Raw genomic sequence first — 17,665 nt, forward strand, 5'->3', positions numbered from 1 at the left:
AACCTAAAATCCTCATTAGAGTATGTGCATTTGTAAGATGTTCTCATTCTAGCTATCACTTTATAAGGCCGTTGAGTTTTTACAGTTTTCACCTCGTGGACATTCATAATAGAGAATTTGACACAACTAATTGGATGAAGTGTTGACATTGACATAGCTTGAAATATTACAAGATTTTAATTGTCAAAATTAGAAAAGAAGTGTTATTTCACTTAATCAAATTATATATTAGTTCATGACGGTATATGTGATTTTGGTATTTATATTGATGTATATTTGGATATTGTCTGTAACTTTCAAGTAAATTTCTCTAAAATATGACTCATTTCTCAGTTTGACCCCCCTAAAGAAAGGATTTTTCCACATTGGTCCCTAAACTATCTATCATTTCCCACTTTAATCCAATTCTGAACGATCGTCATAGGAGAAACCTAACCGACAAAAATTTCAACCTAGATCCAAAGGCAATTGGAAATATGAAAAAAAAAAGAAGTTGTTAACACTAACAAATATATATATATATATATATATGTAGCCATCTATCGTCCAATAATATCATGCCACGTTACCTAAAATGTAGCCTACAACACCTTAAAATGTACCCTACAACCCTAACTTTTCTCTCATTTTTCCGTCTCTTCCTTTCTTCACTCTACCATAGATCTCCACACCACTCACGACCAAACCTCTACCATCTCATCAAGGTCAAGTCTTTTCCGTCTTTCCTCTGCTCCATCTCACCATAAATACCATAGTGAAAATTAGACTAAAGGAACCTAACACTGTGGCTCCACATCACTACCACCACAACTCCACCCTACTAACATCACCATAGACAACATCAATGTCACCCAATTGTTTTCTACAACCCACCACCTCCAAGATCTACAAACCTTAGATCAAACTTACTAGGTTGTCTTTTCCCTCTTCAAGCCTAGATTTATCTTCATCTTTGTTAAGATTGCTCTCTATCATCCAATCATCATCGTCATCTCTTTATGATAAGAGGAGGGGTTAGGGGATAAGGGGAGGTAGAGGTAGCGGTAGAGGTCAGGAATGGATTTAGTGGCACAATAAAAAATGAAGGAAAATGTGGGAGAAGTAATGGGGTTGAAGATAAGATTTTAGTGGTGGTGTTAGGGGTAGAGTGAGAGGTTGGCGGTCGCAGATGGTGGAATTAGAAAGGAGTGAGGGAGGGAAAAAAATATGAGAAACAATGATGCTAGAGAGAGAGAGAGAGAGAGAGAGAGAGAGAGAGAGAGTACACTAAAAGAGAGATTAGGATGGTGTTCGTTGGGTTTGGGCCAGGTCAGGCTAGATTTGGGTTTTAGTTTAGGGCCAAAACTTATCTTTTGCAATAACAAAACTGCCCTTCATTGTTATTGTCGTTGGTAATTTGATCAAAGTGCAAAACTTAAGATAATTCAAGTACTAAAGTGAGCATTTTTTCTTTATGAACCAAAGTGAGAACTGACTCATAGTTTAATGGTGAAAGTGTAATTTACTCTTTTCTTTTTCTTTTTTGGTGGTGGAGAGAATTTTATTTTAGTTTTTTATGTATTCAAACTTGTTTGTAACACCAAAAGCTATTTTTGAATTCCATATGAATTGACATAACTAATTCCCTTGTGTTCATCTTTCTCTATCCCATTAAATTTGATTGGTTCATCGAATCACTTTTGCTAACATGAACAATCTCATAAACCAATAAGATGTAATGGAACATGGAAGGTAGCACACAAAGTCGGTGATCTTGATTCATTTGTTTATTTATATCTCATAAACCAACTTTACATTTCTAATTTTTTTAAGGATATTTAATAAAGCAAATTTTATTAAAAGTGGCTGCATCCTGCAGAGTTAAAATTTTAAGATTGCTAAATCCATTATCATTATACAGTAGATTTTAACTTGTTATTCCCTTGGACAAATTTTCTTAGAATGTAGATAGAAGAGGAACTTCTAGAAGTGTACAACAAAGAAAGATGAATAAACCAATATTACACTTTTCATTCACAAAATATCAAATTTCTCGTAAGAATTGTATATTTTATATATATATATATATATATATATATATATATTTATTTAATTTGATTCGTACAAAATTGAAATGATTTGAGAATCATCAACAGCCCAATGATCTCTTCTTGAACATGAGAAGGATATGGTGTTTCCTTGGGTTGACTTTTCTTTTTCAAATGCTTCCTTTGGTAAATGACAGAATAAGCTCATTTCTGTGTCACAGTATCAACATCAAGAAGTGTAACCCACCCAAAAAAAGAAACTACAAGAAAAGGAAATCACACACAATAGCCTATTCATGTCTACTATGAGACAATTTCTACTTACCACAGTATACATATTCTCACTTTACACAATTTTTGTTTTGTCATTCATCTATGAATAATTAATTTTATTCTATATATATTGAGTAAGGAAAGGGCTTCCATGACAATGAGGTCATTCTTGCATGGGCTTGGGATTGCCTCAAGAGAGGAATTCATGTGCTAGGCTTGCAGGCGGGGCTTAAAAGCTCCTTTATCAAACCTTCCCCTTTCTCTAAGAATAAGGTAAGGAATAGCTCAGTGTCAGTCTTCATTCCTTTGGGAGTTGTATGTTTAAAACTTCCTTCAGTTCTCTAAGGCCAGTGAGAGCTGTCTGAAATAGGTTTTTTTTCCTGTAAGAAGTTGTCCTTTAAGGCCTCTCTTAAGCCTTAATATACAAATAGACAAATTTATATAAATTGAGAAAAATTATGTATGCATGAAGCTCTCCAATAATTGTACCAAGGTAGTCTTGGATGACTCATTAACACAACATTTAAAGTGAATTTGTGTGAAGCTCCCTACCTATTTTACCAAGGAAGTCTTGGATGACTAATTGACACTACATTTATGCTTTGAGTGTTGCTAAATGCCCCTACTTTCTTACTTTAGATCTCCCATTTCTTTGGCCCTCCACCTTCCAAAAGTGCTCTCCACTTATATTTCTTTGCACCCCACCATATTCCCAACTTTATCCCTTTTCTTTGCACTCTCATCCCTTCCACTACTTCCTTTGGCAACCTTCCTTTGCCACTATTTTCTTGCTTCGGCCACTCCCTTTTCCATCTTAGCCACTACTTACCACCACCTTTGTTCGTGTCGCCACCAACCCCAACCTAGACACTGCAAGTGCCAGCTACCCCACCAATTGTCTCAGTTCTTCGCCACTAGCGCCCCACCTCTCAAAACCTTAACTTTGACTAAACCCCAATTTCTTCTTTCTCTTCTCTCTATCTCTATTGATCTCTTTCTTATCTCTCCCTCTCTTTGTTCGGCTATGTAGAGCTGATCTTTTTAAATATGTTCGGTTGTGGAACTGAACATATGCTCTTTGTTCGGCTTTGATCAACCATGTTCAAAAATCCCCTTTGTTTGGCTACATAATATTGTTTACCAACCTTTTGTTCGGATTGGTTATTTGAACGGTGATGAGAGTAACTGTAAAGGCAAGCAAGTGGTTGGGTTGCTTGCTAAAGTGTGAGAACGGTCATGTGGAGTAAGTGTAATGAGGATGGAGATCATGATGGTCGGGGTCACAAAGGTAGGCATCGTGAATGTAAGAAGTAGCTAGGTTGGCGAAAACCATCGTCGGTGGGGGGGGGGAGTTGTAGTGAGGAGGGGGTCACTAGAAAGGGAAGGGGTGTTGTTGTAGAGAGAGGGATTTATAAAATATTTTCAGCGGCTAAAAATATTTTAGTCGCCAATAACTATATATATATATTCTTCTTTACCCATTTTTTGCCCTAAATTGAATTTGTTTCCCTGAAGGAGCTCTCTCTTCCCCATCTGTTGGTCATCGATCTCAATCTTGCAAGCCGCTCTGTATGTCCTTACCACCAGCGGTCTTTGCCGGCATATCTGACTGTAAGCCTTGTGGTGGTGAAGCCAGAGAGGAACTCATCGGTAGTAGCTGGGCTAGGGCTCTACACCGATGAAGATGCTACCGGTTTGACTAATTTGATGGTGGGTCCACCATCGTTCTATGGGGACAAGCCGAAAGAGGTGGCCTGGACAGAAACAATGATGGTTTGAGAGAGGTGGACTTGGAAGTTGCCATGGCCCAAAAAGTAAGAACAGAGGGAGGAGAGAAAGAAACATCTAGACCACCGAACAACGACCAGACCATTTTCATCACAGGTAATAAGAGTTCTATTTCTTTCTTTATTTTCTGAAATAGTTTCTATGCGTGAAGTGGTTTTGAAATGATTTGATTTCGGTTCTAAAATGTTTTGATTTTTGTAACATCTGTTCTTTGATTGAAATATGGTACAGTCCAACCCACTGGGCCCTCCACGTATCTCGTTTCGATGATTTATTCATTTTTTAGGTTCTTATGTCTAGATCATTCGTATAAAATATCAAATTGATGCAATCACTGTAACCACATAATTTTATCATATTTATTTTCAAAACAATGAACAACAAATATAAATTTAGAAATAAACTGTCCATTTTTATGAATACTAAAATAATAAAATCATATGGATATAATTATTGGATCAATCTGAGTTTTTATATAAATAATTTAAATAGGGACCTAAACTACAAAAAAGAAAGGATTGTCGTAGCGAGATATGTGGAAAGCCTAATGGCCTGGCCTGGACTGTCTAGTCCACATTAGTGGATTGGAGAGTAGTCATTCTCATTACATTTAATGTAGTTTGAATTAATCACATTGTAAGTAATGATATATGGAAAATGCTAGAGGTCCTAAATTTTTTACCAAACAAATGACCAAATGTCTCACATGGGTCATTTGTTTGGTAGAAAATTTAGTGTCCCTAACATTACCCATGATATATTTGCTATAAAAAAATAATAATTATTGTTACAATAAATACAAGTGGTTGGCAAATCTCGTGTTTAATGAATTATCAGAAATTAAGATATTTATTTACTAACTTCTTCTTATAAAGTAGATAATTGTTCTAGGGGCAATGGTTAGCGTTTATCATAGAACGGTCAAATAACATTTTTTGAAAGCTAGTTACTTATCACTCTCAAATCAATATTTGAAACTCATATGATCACCAATGTTTGTTGATTTCTAGAATAACATACTCACTTTTTTGGTCATTTGAGTTTCAAATTACAAGGGAAGACACAAATCTGTGTAATTTACCCATAGTAATATGGTTTCCTATAATTTATAAGCATGCATGTTATCCTCAGTACAACACATAAGAGTTTTAAAAAATAAATTTTTATTCTTTTTTTTTTAATCTCTAAAAATATAAATTTTGTTACAAAAAATATTTAGGAACTAATTTTAATTATCGTGAGAACAGTTGTTAAAAAGTTGTCTCGAAAAGTGAAAAAAAAGAGCTTTTAGGGATAAAATTTTGAAAATATCACTAATAAATATACTTTTAGTGACAATATAATTAGATCCCAAAAATGTTTATTTTTCGAGACAACTTTTGGTCTCAAAACATTAGTAATTCATCACTAAATGTTCAATTTTGTCACTAAAAATAACATAAAAACACTTTTGACAGCAAAAATATTGTGACTTCAAAAAATAATTTTATCTCTAAAATCTTAATTTTTTGTAGTGTCTTGAAAATAGCTTCAACAAATCCGCTAACAATAGGATTATAAATAGTTACTCAAGTTAATTTTGAATTTACTTTATTTATTTTTGTGATTATAGTTGAATTTGAAAACTTAGTAAATTTTATACATGTGTACATATTTAATTTACTTATCTTCCAATTTGATTTCAAACAGATTTCAATCGAGCCAAGCTTTAATAACTTAATGTTTTATTATGTTCTACATGTATATAAGCTTATCAAGTCTAGTTTAGAAAATTAAAATTTAAGTTTATTTTGTTTGCATACCAAGTTTTTGACAAGTTGAATATGAGTCAAACTTAAATAATTTGATTCATTTTGCCTCCTTAATTATCACTAATGTTATTAAAAATGAGATAAGTGAAATCGTTCAAAGAGGCTCATAGCTCAAATCATAGAATTTTTAGTCAAATTATCAATAATAATAATAATAATAATAAAATTATTGAATCAAGATCGTAATGCGATTTTAAATAATTTTATAACTAGGTTTATAGCTAGGAAATTCTGAATTTAAATCTTAGTAACTTTTTAGCTTTTTACGAAAAAATGTGCTGAAAAGTGGAGAGAATGATGTAACAACTTATAATGACTTTTTGACTTTTTGGCTAAAACATGTAATTACCAAACAAGGTTGTTGGCTTTTTTAGCTTTCGAAAATTAAAAATGTAATTTGAGTGTGTCAGTAAGGATCAATAAGTCCTTACAGAAATAATAAATGCCAACCAATTAATCAGACAATTGTTTTGAAATTCTCTTAGTCTCAATGAAAATAACTTTTATTGGTGGCTTGTTTTAGGAGAAAATTTAGAAAAACTAATCACAATAGTAAAAGGAGGGAGAAAACAATTTCAGAAAATAGATTTCATTAAGTAAACATGTGTTTACAATTGTACCTTCGCACTTCCACAGCTTCAAATGGGATTATAGCAATGAACATACTAACTTAGAACTATTCCTAAGAAACTAAAATGCAGTGCGAGAAAGTAAATGGCTGAAAGGTAAAAACTCTGGAAAAAATGTAATGTAAAATAGATTGGTTTCTGGATCTAGTTTTGGGTTTTTCACTATCACCTTTCTCATTTATTTATATGCTCTGGTGACAATCATCGAATTGGCTGATAATTGTCGAAGTGGTTGATAATTGATGTAGTAACCTCCACGAAACATCAAACATGGCTCCAAGCAGTTTGCCTTCACTAAGTCACCTTCTTGTAGTCGGGCTTCCCTCTTGAATTTGAATTTAAACCTCCAAGAACTGTTTAGCCACGTCATCTTGCTCCTTTCAATTGTTCTAGTACTTCGCAGATCCATTGCCATTGATATAATTTGCCACATGTCCTCTGATGATTGGAGACCTTCACTAATTCCTCAAATTACCCCTGATGGACCATATGTTAGGCTATGATTGGCTGATACAAAATATATGTCCAACATTACCCCCCGCACTAATATAACCAAGACTTGGTGATATTAGTGGATCAATGCACTATGCTTTCCTTGTGGCATACTGCCTATGTTCTGGGACGTATATGGTAATTAATTGCTCTGGAAGTATAACCATCTCCAAACGTTTAAAACATTGAACTTCCCCCTACGCTTGAACCTCACTTACACTAGCTGTGCAAACGAAAAGATTGATACATCATCATTGGCTAATCAACCCTTCTCCTTCATTGATCAAGCATATGAAGAGGCTCTGGACAATAATGGCCGCCCTTGAAAGAATTCACATGCATTTATTAGCCATACTTACCCTCCTCCGTTTATACAAGTCATGGAGGCTTTTGCAGAGTACACACCTTTAGAACAAAAACTTGCTCATATGGATCTTGAAAGCTCTTTATCCGCTCCAAAGGTCTCTACTTGGGATGAGACTATCTCGTCCTCTGTAAAAGCTACTGGTTGGGATACCTAGCCAAAACCATCCGCTACTAATTAAAGAGCCTTTTGAGTTGGTTTTTTTGAGTCGGCTGATTGTGCCGTCGCAAAAGTTAGTCTTTTTGTGACGGCATGGAGTTAGTTAAGCAAACACCAAACTTTAGTGTCAGCACCGTTGGCCGACACAAAAGTTAATATTTTATAGCATTACTTGAGTCGGTTGGATCTACCTAAATAAAAGATAGACCTTTTGAGTCGGCAAACCCGTCCTGACGCAAAAAACTAGATCTTTTTGTGTCGACAACTGATGCCGTGGCAACAAAATTATTTTTATACTCAAGATATATATATTTACTTGATTATATTTAATAAATGTATTTATTTGTACATAGACTTTTATATTAATATTGAGTGTATATACTATAAATAATATATATCTCATTTAGAATCAGAAAGAGGTATTGTGGTACAGTTGGCTAAATGTGGTACATTGGGTTCAAGTTACCTGGATGAAGTGGGTTCAAATCTTGGGAGCCTCAATGAGGAAATCATGGGTTAGATTTTTTTAAAACATTAACCACTTTTTTGGGTCGACAACTTACCGTCTCAAAAATTGAAACTTTTTGTGTTGGCAACTTGCCGACTCAAAACCTTTTACGAACCGACCATTTTTGTCCCTCGAGTTGCCGTCGCAAAAACTTTTTCCATCGGCAAATATGCTATTTGCGATGGCATGTTGCCAACTCAAAAACCCTCTTTTTTAGTAGTGATCCTAACCTTAGACAAGTGAGTGAATTTACCATAGATTTGTTGAATTCGATGACCCTACTTTGGTTCTTCCTTCTTTTCACAACTCAATGGTATGTCCTTACGTACCATTTGATCGCCTTTGCTGCCTAGAAGGCTACTTACTTTTAGCATGGTATACCGCATCAAAAATAGTGCGGAAGACTCCCAATCTAATCGAAGCTCTAGGACTGAGTCCTTCACATTTGGCCAAGAAGGCAAAACTCTACTCTTCTAATTGGCTAGAGTGTGTGAATGAGCCCCAATTTTCATTTTCTTTTGGAATGGACCCAGCTGCACCTCTCTTTCCTCATAATCCTAACTGGATTGAGGAATTAAAACTCACCCTCTTTAAAGACCGACAATTTGCCCTATACCAAGCCCCAGCTCCACCCACTGCCTACTAGTAGTATAAAGCCCAGACTTTGCTTGTTGCCTTCTCCCACTTGACCTTTGAAGTGCTTCGAGATGACATTTCTTACAAGAACCTTCTCTAGGCTTGTGATCCTTAATCTAGTAGCTTAGGCAAAACTCCACATCTTCTTGGACTAACTTCCTTTCCCGCTCAACTGGCATAAAAATGCCCTGGCCACCAGTGAATCATTGGAAGAGATCTCTGCCACACGTATTCAAACCCACCAAGTAGAGAATCTCCTTGAAGACTACGAAGAGTTCAAGAACAATGACTCAGCATATGGAGAAGATACTGACATGGATAGGATGGATGAAGTGGAGAAGGCACTAAAGTAGACATAGTTTGAGAGGAAGGCCCAACAACTTTTTCATCAAGTGAGAGCACATCAGCTGAAACGATCCTAATTAGATAGGATTGAAGAAAGGTTGGAGAGAGAACATACATTCATTGAATTTTGCTGGAATAAGTTCCGTGACCTTGTAACCTTTTCCATTCCTTTTATGAAATTGAGAATGTACTCAAGTAGGTCCTCCAATGTAACTATTTATTTACTTAATAAAATATTTGTTTCTTGCTTCCAATTACATGATTTGTATTTGTTAATATGTATGTCTTTGATCTCAAACTCATAACATACTAGCAAATACTGGCTTTGAAGCAACCCATTTATTTCGAAGCCAAGTCAAGCATTTCAAAGCATACCTTCTTTCCTCTATAGGTAGTAGAATGCCACTTCGAAGGCAATTTATTTGGTAGAAAGTCCAAAAAATGTATTATCAAGACCTTTGAAATGTTAAATGGGTCCTAACTCCATATAGATCAAATAAAACCCAAATAGTTTGGAACTACTTGACCCGTTAGGCTAAATGGGCAACTTAGACAAGAAGGTATAAAGCCTTAATTTCTGCGCTCTTACTTATTCACTTGTCCATTTCTAACTCTTACTTCCACTCTTACTCACCCATGTTCTTACTTTAGTTCTTGTTCATCCCTACCCTTGCTTTTACTTTTTCAATCCCTTATTTAACTCTCATCAATGGCTACTTCTTCCTCTGCAAACCTACCAGTCGTCGAATGTCTTCGTTCCTCAGTGGCTTTGAAGAGATGTATAGATGAGGGTTGTAGTGCAATTGATGGAAGGTATTTCGTCCCCCACAACAGTGCGAATGGGGAGTATGTTCTTGGCTTTATTGTCATTGAGTCTTCTGTTGCATTTCCTCCCTTGTACCAACACTTGGAGGATCACTACCTCCTTTATGAGGGGAAGTTCAATTAAGGAGGTTAGAGGACCTCTTGACCTCGTCGCTGTTGGTCCACATTAAAGATAAAATTGGAGGAATGGTATGATAGGGTTATTGAAGCCAGGAGGCAAGACCTAAAGGACCTCTAAATTCTTGATGCCCTTCGAATTTTTAGGTTCATAATTCTTGAAGACCCCTTCCTTATCCTAACTGCTCTTTGTTTTTGGAACTCTGCTTTTAACTTTTTTCAATTTCGGTGTAGTATGATGGCCCCCACCGTTCTTGATATGTGCCATCTTCTAGGGCTCTCACCTATTAGTGACCCTTTTGGTCCTAATTACCTAGACCTTACCATTTTTTTCTCTGTTCCTACTTCGAATCCTTCTTATAGTGAGTTTATAGAAGCTGAGAACAATAAGGAAGGTCCTGTGATAGATCGAGAATTCTTTTATACTATTCTTTATTGGCTTTGCAAGTTTCTTTTTTGTACCTCTTCCGAAAAAATAATGCCTGAATTTATCTCTCTTGCTAAGGCTCCGGCTTTGAAGAAGAGGATAGCCTTGGCCCCTTATGTTTTAGGTCATGTATATAGGGTTTGCTCCTAATTTTATGAAAGGCCTCTAGAACCCAATCAAGGAGGCCCTATTTGGGTTCTCCAACAACGGATTTTTGCTTACTTTACTGATTTCCATTTTTGCTACTTGAAATTCTTGGTGCAAGGGCCCACCACTTATGAAGAGAAGTATGCCAGAGTTTCCTTAAACCCTTCCAGTTTTGCCTAATACTTTTCTTATTTCCATAGCCTCCCAACCTCCATTTGTCCTTCCTTCTTCTGCCCTTTCAATATCCATATGGGGCTAGCAAGGCTAAGGGCCTTCTTGGCTGACACCACATGCTCTAGACCTAATCATAAAGAGATGTGGGTGTCAATTTTAGTTCCAAGGGAGCTTTTCATTGGTATCCTAAACCCTAAGGCCTACAAATGCATTGTTGAGGCTTACTGCCCTGCCCAATTTGCAAGGCAATTTGGGCTTACTCAGGGGATCTCAGTCCCTCTCTGTAGCCTCTCAAACTCTGGCTGTGACACCAGAAACTTGAAGGTTTCAAGGTTCAGGCTAGATGAAGCAACAATCAAGGTTTAAAAGGATTTGAGTTTGTGTCTTTCATTGGTCATAGTGGGGTCATGAAAATGTTTCAAGATTGGTGGTCAGCCAACATGGAGGTGTGTCTTGCCACTCCCACCTTGGACTTATTGAAAGAGTCGGATGTGCCAACCCAAGGTGGGAAAGCCAAAACCATATAGGCTGGCATCACCATTGCTTCTACTCCTGCTGTTTCAAGCCCTGCACTCAGAATCACTAGGGTTGCCACCAAGAAAGGTACATGCTCTGCCTATTCTTTTACCTTCATTCCCTTTCCTTTATATCTTTATCACTCTCAACATTTCTTTTTATTGTCACAGGGGCTTTGCAAGAGGTCTTACTTTAGCGAGCACAAGCCCTGGTCACATTGAAGGGTAAATAGTAGGAGTTGAAGAAGAGAAAGGCCCAAATAAAACTTGAGCCACTGGAAGAGGCCCCTGGGGTCTCCTTATATGAAGAAGAGGAATAAGAGAAAGAAGAGTCTCCTTTGAACATGAGGAAAAGGCCAGCCTCTCCCACTGCCAAACTTATCATGGACTTTGCTCACGAAGCAGTTACCCAAGCAGTGGAGAAGAAACAGGCCAAGGAGGTCCTTGTATTCCAAAGGTCAGAGAAGAAGAGGCAACAAAAAGTATTAAAGGAGGAGGTTGCTACTGCTGAGGCAACACAAAAGAAGGCTGCAAGAAGAAGTCAAGTTAAAAAACAACATGCTCTTCGCAACTCTCCAGTTACCACTACTACAACTGTTGATAACTTTTTTTACTCCTTAATGATGTTTCCCATTATATCTCTCACATCAGTATTGCCTTTATTCTTCTTTCTTTTGAAATGCAGAAGCAACTAGCCTACCTCTTATATCTTTAATGCCAACTTCTTCCTTTCTGGGGCCGGGGGGGGGGGGGAGGGGGGGAATTGAGAAGCCTTACCTGGACTCCACAAGATTAAAGGCTGCAAAAGGAAGAGGAAAAGAAGATACCAGTTCTCCAATTAGTGTAAGGCCTTTATAAACAACATTTTCAATCCCTATCTCTACACTCCTTGCATCCACCTCTTCAATTCCTGCGAGGCCTGATATGCCAATCATTCTCTCATCCTCATCTCCTATCCATGGCACTGCTGAGCTTCTTAATTCCCCTGGTGACAATTGCCTCACCTCTACGTGCCTCAATATCTCCCAAAGTCCTGATAGCCCCCTTGCTTTCTGAGAGTACTCTAGTTTCCACCTCTGCTTTGGTGGCAGTTGGTACTTCTAGGGGTGGCACTGGTAGTACACCAATGCTTCCTTTATTACCCAACTCCAGTCCCTCTTTCGTCGACTTACTGTTGGCTAGGACTATGGATACTGCTGAGACATTGTAGACACCCCATTTTTGACCGCTCTCAAGACTTGAGCGCCTCAGGTTGAACACTCGATGATGAAATATTACTGCGTTGTGCAAATGTTTGATTTCTTCAGTGAGGAGCCTCGATTTTGAGTTTTAAAGCCTAAACACCTTACACCCCCTTTGAGCCAAAACCTAATTTTTCCAAACCTAACCACCCAGAGGCCTACTGGCCATCAGGTGGCCGGTAGGTCAAAAAATTGTGGCCGGCTGTCCCTTACCTGGCTGACCGGTCAGGTTTCCTGACAGAGCAGATATTTGTTGCTAGCTATCCCCCCATGTGCATGCCTTGCTCCAGCTGTCTCTATATATCTATTTCCGACTGGAGAAGTTGTTTTTTTATAAATACAAGCCCACCCCTCTTGATTTTAGGTTAGAAAATTTTGTTAAGACTTCAAAACTTACGAAGAACTTTCTTTCTTTATCTTGCAATATACATACACTCTCTATACACTTCCTAAACCAAAAATTTGAGTCTCTTTGCTGAGGTTCTTGAGCTAAAATTTTAGCTCTTGAGGATGATCACTTGTTGGTTTGTGAATCAAAGAGTAACTCTTCTTCAAGAGGTATAATTTTGGCCATCCTTACACTACTTCTTCCTTCTCTTTTCTTATTGTTTTGATACTGTTTTTGGACTATTTTTATGGGCTGAAACTTGTGACTTAAAGCTACCAAAGGTGGAGGGGTTAACCACCATTCTTTGAACCTCATTCCATAAGCTTTTGTCCTTATGTTTCTCACTTCTTTCTCACCTTTTAACCATTATTTTTTAGAGTTTTAAGGGGCTAAAATATGTGGTTTTGAGGTCCAAAAAGTGGAGGGGTTAGCCACCTCTCCTTAAGCTTGCTTACTAGCTTCAATTCTCTCCCATTTTGTTTACTTTTTCTTGGGTTTTTCAAAGTATTTCTAGCACTGTTTTGCTATTTTTAGGATTGTTTTAATGTGTTTATTTCATTTATGCTTTGCATAGTATGCTTGTAGTGTTGTAGTCCTTATAGGTTTGGTGGTTTAGACTTTAGACACCAATCTATTTGAGTTAATAGCTTTTATTTTCATAGCTTTCATACATTTTCTCACACTCGTACTAATAGTTTCTGCGACCTCCCTCATTTCTTGGTTTTCTTTTTTTTATTTGTAAGAGTTGTTTTAAACAATAGTTGTTCAAGCATGCGAAAGAGACCTTCCATGCTTAATGGTTTATTTTCTTCGGAGGTTCATTACCAATGCATTACATCTCTCTCATGTCAAAACCAATTTCTTGTTTAACACTTCTCTTCATTAGTGGACATAACTCTCATTTTTTGGACCAAAATGATTAAAGAATGGAAAGGTAATTAAAAAGGGTTAATAAAATTGGACTAAAATGGCAACAAGAGTAATAAAATTGGTTTGGGTTCAATTGGACGTTAATTGAACATATTGAGCCTTGAATCATTACATACTCCAAGTGATGTTAATGGTTTAAGGAGCAATGTCCACCCCTTTCCTTGAGGTGACTCCATGATAGGAAAGAGGTGTTGTTGGTCTTTCATTTCATGTCATTAAGACTTTGTCCCATCGATTTATAGATCATCATGCAACAAGTTTGCGTTAGTGGATGGTTTGCGAATCGAGTCTACCCCTTCCTTGATCTATTTCATTATATGGAGAGGCAGAGAGGACAAACATTACCTGGAAACACTTTCTTTGTGCTTTATTTCCTTTCTATTGCAACAAGGCAGACCCCCAAAATAATGGCCAGCCAGCCACCTATCCATCCAACTGACCACTTTCCAAGGCCGGCTAGCCACTTTATTTTATGTAGACAATACCTTTTTCATGGAAGAACAGAGCAGAGGCTGGGGTGAAAACGAGTTATTTTTCTGATTGCAAAACAAAACAGTTTTGGCACCGAAACAGAAGAGTTTTCAGGTGGAAATTCATGTTCATGCATAAGCGATTCTTTATTACCCGTGGTTCGGCAAATTAATGTTAATGGTAGTATGTTGTACCACTTGTAATAGTTAGTTAATTAATTAATTAATTAGCTTTGAATTTGTAATAGCTAGTTGCTTAGTTAATTAAATTCCGTGTTGTAATTAATTAATTAGATTCATTTAATCTGTAATAATTATTTAGTGGAGCTAATTTATTTGGTGTTGTAATGGTTAGTTTAATTAGGAGATTTATTCGGACCCTCTTGCATGAGGGAAAAATTGTAATATTGTGTATGTCTTCCAATCCCCATTTCTTTCTCCCTTTTATTTACTTGCTTATAATGGTAGCATCATATTTTGATTTCATGTCGTTGCCATGACTTTTATCCATTTTTGCATGTATAAGGGTTTTGCTCATCATGCTAATCAATGTCAAAATTAAATTCTTTAATCGAATATGTGTTTTGTTGCATGCCTTGAATTGACTCACATGCTATGCTAGTAATCAAGCTTGTTGTTGCATATCGTATGCGTTGCATTAGTCATATTGCATTGTTGAGGAGCATGCATTTCTTCTAATTATTTTATCTTCTTTGGCTAGACTCGGAGTACTAGGTAAGCATTTTGTGCTTTAGCATATTGCATGCTTGCGATTGTTGCTATATCATGCATAATACCATGAGGCTAAGTACTTAGGTGATATATATATTTGAATGTCGGTGGATGAAGGCTTTTCCACTTAAAGTTGGGATGATTTGGTTAATGTACATGTGAGTTCACTTTTTCAAATGGCACATATTCAAACACTTTTCGAAACAAATATGAAATCAAAGCATTCTAACTTTTGTGAATTAGTCTATACTTGCGTGCATCACCTAGTAAGTTAGCATTAATAATTGGACTAAGAACATATAATGTAAATAAAAGTCACATCATGATTAGTAGAGGCCGATCTTTGATTGGGTGAGTGGAGTGCTCAATTCACGATCTTTCCCTCTCCTACCTAAGTTCCCGAGCCAAGACACGTTGGTGATGACGGACAAGTGTCCTTTGGCATGAGTCACGAGTTTCTTAAATTTCTTAAAAATATTTGGGTGGCGACTCTGAAATCTGGCAATGTAATTCATTTTTGGCATCTTTGATTCAAAATCAATTTTCTAAAGTGATTTGCCAAACTTTGACTCTTTTATGTTTATCTGTTTCACGTTGTACTTGTGAAACCAAATTCAGAATCACGGGAGTTTGAACTGTAGGGCTATCGTATCCAAGGAGACTAAACCCCTCCGAGGAGCACGAAAAGCAAGCTACAGACATCTTCCTCCCATTCTCTTGCTCCAATTCTTCCAGCATTTCCTACCACAAGTGGTCCTTTTGCAATACTCTTTTCAGAAGAGGAGATGGATATTTTCGAAGCCTAGTTGGCGAGCTTATTTGATACATCTACACCAGCTCTTCCAACCGGCAGTGATACTAAGCCACTAGACTTGGCTAACTCTTTACTGGAGATAATTAAAAGCTCTGCTACTACTGAGTCTATCTCCCTTCCTCATGTAGATTTGGGCACTTGCTTAGAGTTGATGATGACCTTCTCGAGGATTCCATTCAAGGCTTTAAAGAAACCAACTATCAAGGATGGATTCTTTAAGTGTTGCCAACTCTTCAAACAATCTAATATTGCCTTTAAAGGCCATTTAACCCAGGCAGCAGCAACCATTGACTTTTATGTCAATATCTGCCAAATGGCTAAGACTGTAGAGAAGGAGTTTTTAAAGGACAAGGAGTTTGTTTCCCACATTTATTTTGAAGTTTCAGTGCTAAAGGAGCAACACTCCTCTACCTCACAACTTTAAGCTCAACTCTTACATAGGAAGGCAGAATTGGAGAAGGAGCTAGTAATAGTTAATCTAGCTTTAGAGCAGAATGCAAAGAGGATGCATACTTCACACCAGGGTATATCAAGCCGCAAGAAGGAGATGAATACTGCCATACAACTGTTCACAACACTTCAAAATAGAGAGCTTATTGTAAGGGAATAGTTGAAACATTGTAATAAACTTTGGGCCAATTTGTGGCACAATGTACTTAAATTTTTATGAAATGAAATATTATTATTTTACACAAGTGTTTTTTTATCTTTACTTAATGTTTCTATATAGTATCTCAAACTCCATGTACCTCCCATATAGTTGGGTAATAAGGTTTCAAATACTTGTTATTAATTTTCTTGGGATGCACATATCCATTTAAAATTTTCAAATGATAGGCTCCTCTAGGCAAGACTGTATGGATTTGGTATAGTCCCTCCCAATTAGGTAATCATTTGCCAAACTTGTGGCTCTTGATTCCTATTGGAAGTAGGGCTACAAACGAGCTAAGCCGAGTCGAACTTTTGAATGTTCAAGTTCATTTATTAAGAATTAGTCGAGCTTGGCTCGTCAAATATTTGTTGAACTTGAGCGAGCTTGATTACATAAACGAGCCGAGTTCGAGTTAGAGCTCGAGCTCGAGCTTGAAAAAAAAACTAAATTAATTTACTTATTAAGATAAAAAAAAATACAAAAAAAATATAATAATACTCATATTAATAATAAATTTCATCAATCAAATATGTAAATTTACACAAACAAAATATAAATAAAAAATAAAATAGATTATTGAAAATTTATTTAATAAATTATTAAAAATAAATATTAATTTATTTATTTTTATGTTCACTAGCCTTATCGAGCCGAGCATAGGGTTATTCAAGCTCAGCTTGATTAATAAACTAGCCTAAAAATTGAGCTCGAGCTCATTCATTTAGTAAATGAGTCGAGCTCAAACGAGCTTTAAATGATCTGAGCTCAAGTTGTTCATGAACAGCTCGGTTCTTTTGCAGGCCTAATTCGAAGTATTGTTTTCCAAACCAAGTCTCCCTTATCAAAGCTGATGTGTTGAACCCTTTTATTATGACTTTTGGTTGCCTTTTTCTTTTGTAAAAGGATATTATTTAATGTCAAAACTTTGGCTTCATTCACACCTTCTAACTCTAGATGCATGCTTTGATGATATTGATCAGTATTTAGCTGGTCTTGGCATTTCACCCTCAAGGACTTAATATTGATCTCCATAGGAAGCACTGCATCATGCCCATATACTAAGGCATAGGGAGTAAGTCATGTACTTGACCTTTGGGAGGTTCTATAAGCCCATAAAACATCTAATAACAAGTTGTGCCAATTCCTAGGATTGTCTTTCACAACTTTTTGTATACATTTTTTCAAATATTTGTTAGATGCC

The 17,665-nt window shown here is 36.6% G+C and overlaps 1 protein-coding gene and 1 long non-coding RNA gene across 18 annotated transcripts in view; one reads left to right on the plus strand and one right to left on the minus strand.

Moving 5' to 3' along the window:
* Positions 1–17,665, plus strand: part of LOC145792755 (uncharacterized) — a 95,881-nt gene that overhangs the window by 65,533 nt on the left and 12,683 nt on the right. For 3 of the 6 annotated variants that reach the window (XR_014332565.1, XR_014332589.1, XR_014332593.1), the window contains 2 exons: positions 3,816–4,184; positions 14,039–14,694. This is a non-coding gene — a long non-coding RNA (uncharacterized LOC145792755). Of the gene's footprint in view, positions 1–3,815; positions 4,185–14,038; positions 14,695–17,665 lie in introns of those variants that run through there. The other 3 variants (XR_014332563.1, XR_014332566.1, XR_014332595.1) reach the window with 1 other exon arrangement.
* LOC114304089 (MADS-box transcription factor 23) overlaps positions 1–17,665 on the minus strand; it is an 80,545-nt gene that overhangs the window by 41,885 nt on the left and 20,995 nt on the right. The gene's annotated exons all lie outside the window — the stretch shown is intronic.

The sequence above is a fragment of the Camellia sinensis genome, chromosome 6 (genome assembly GCF_055761805.1).
Source record: "Camellia sinensis isolate YWXY chromosome 6, ASM5576180v1, whole genome shotgun sequence".
In the NCBI taxonomy this organism is placed as follows: Eukaryota; Viridiplantae; Streptophyta; class Magnoliopsida; order Ericales; family Theaceae; genus Camellia; species Camellia sinensis.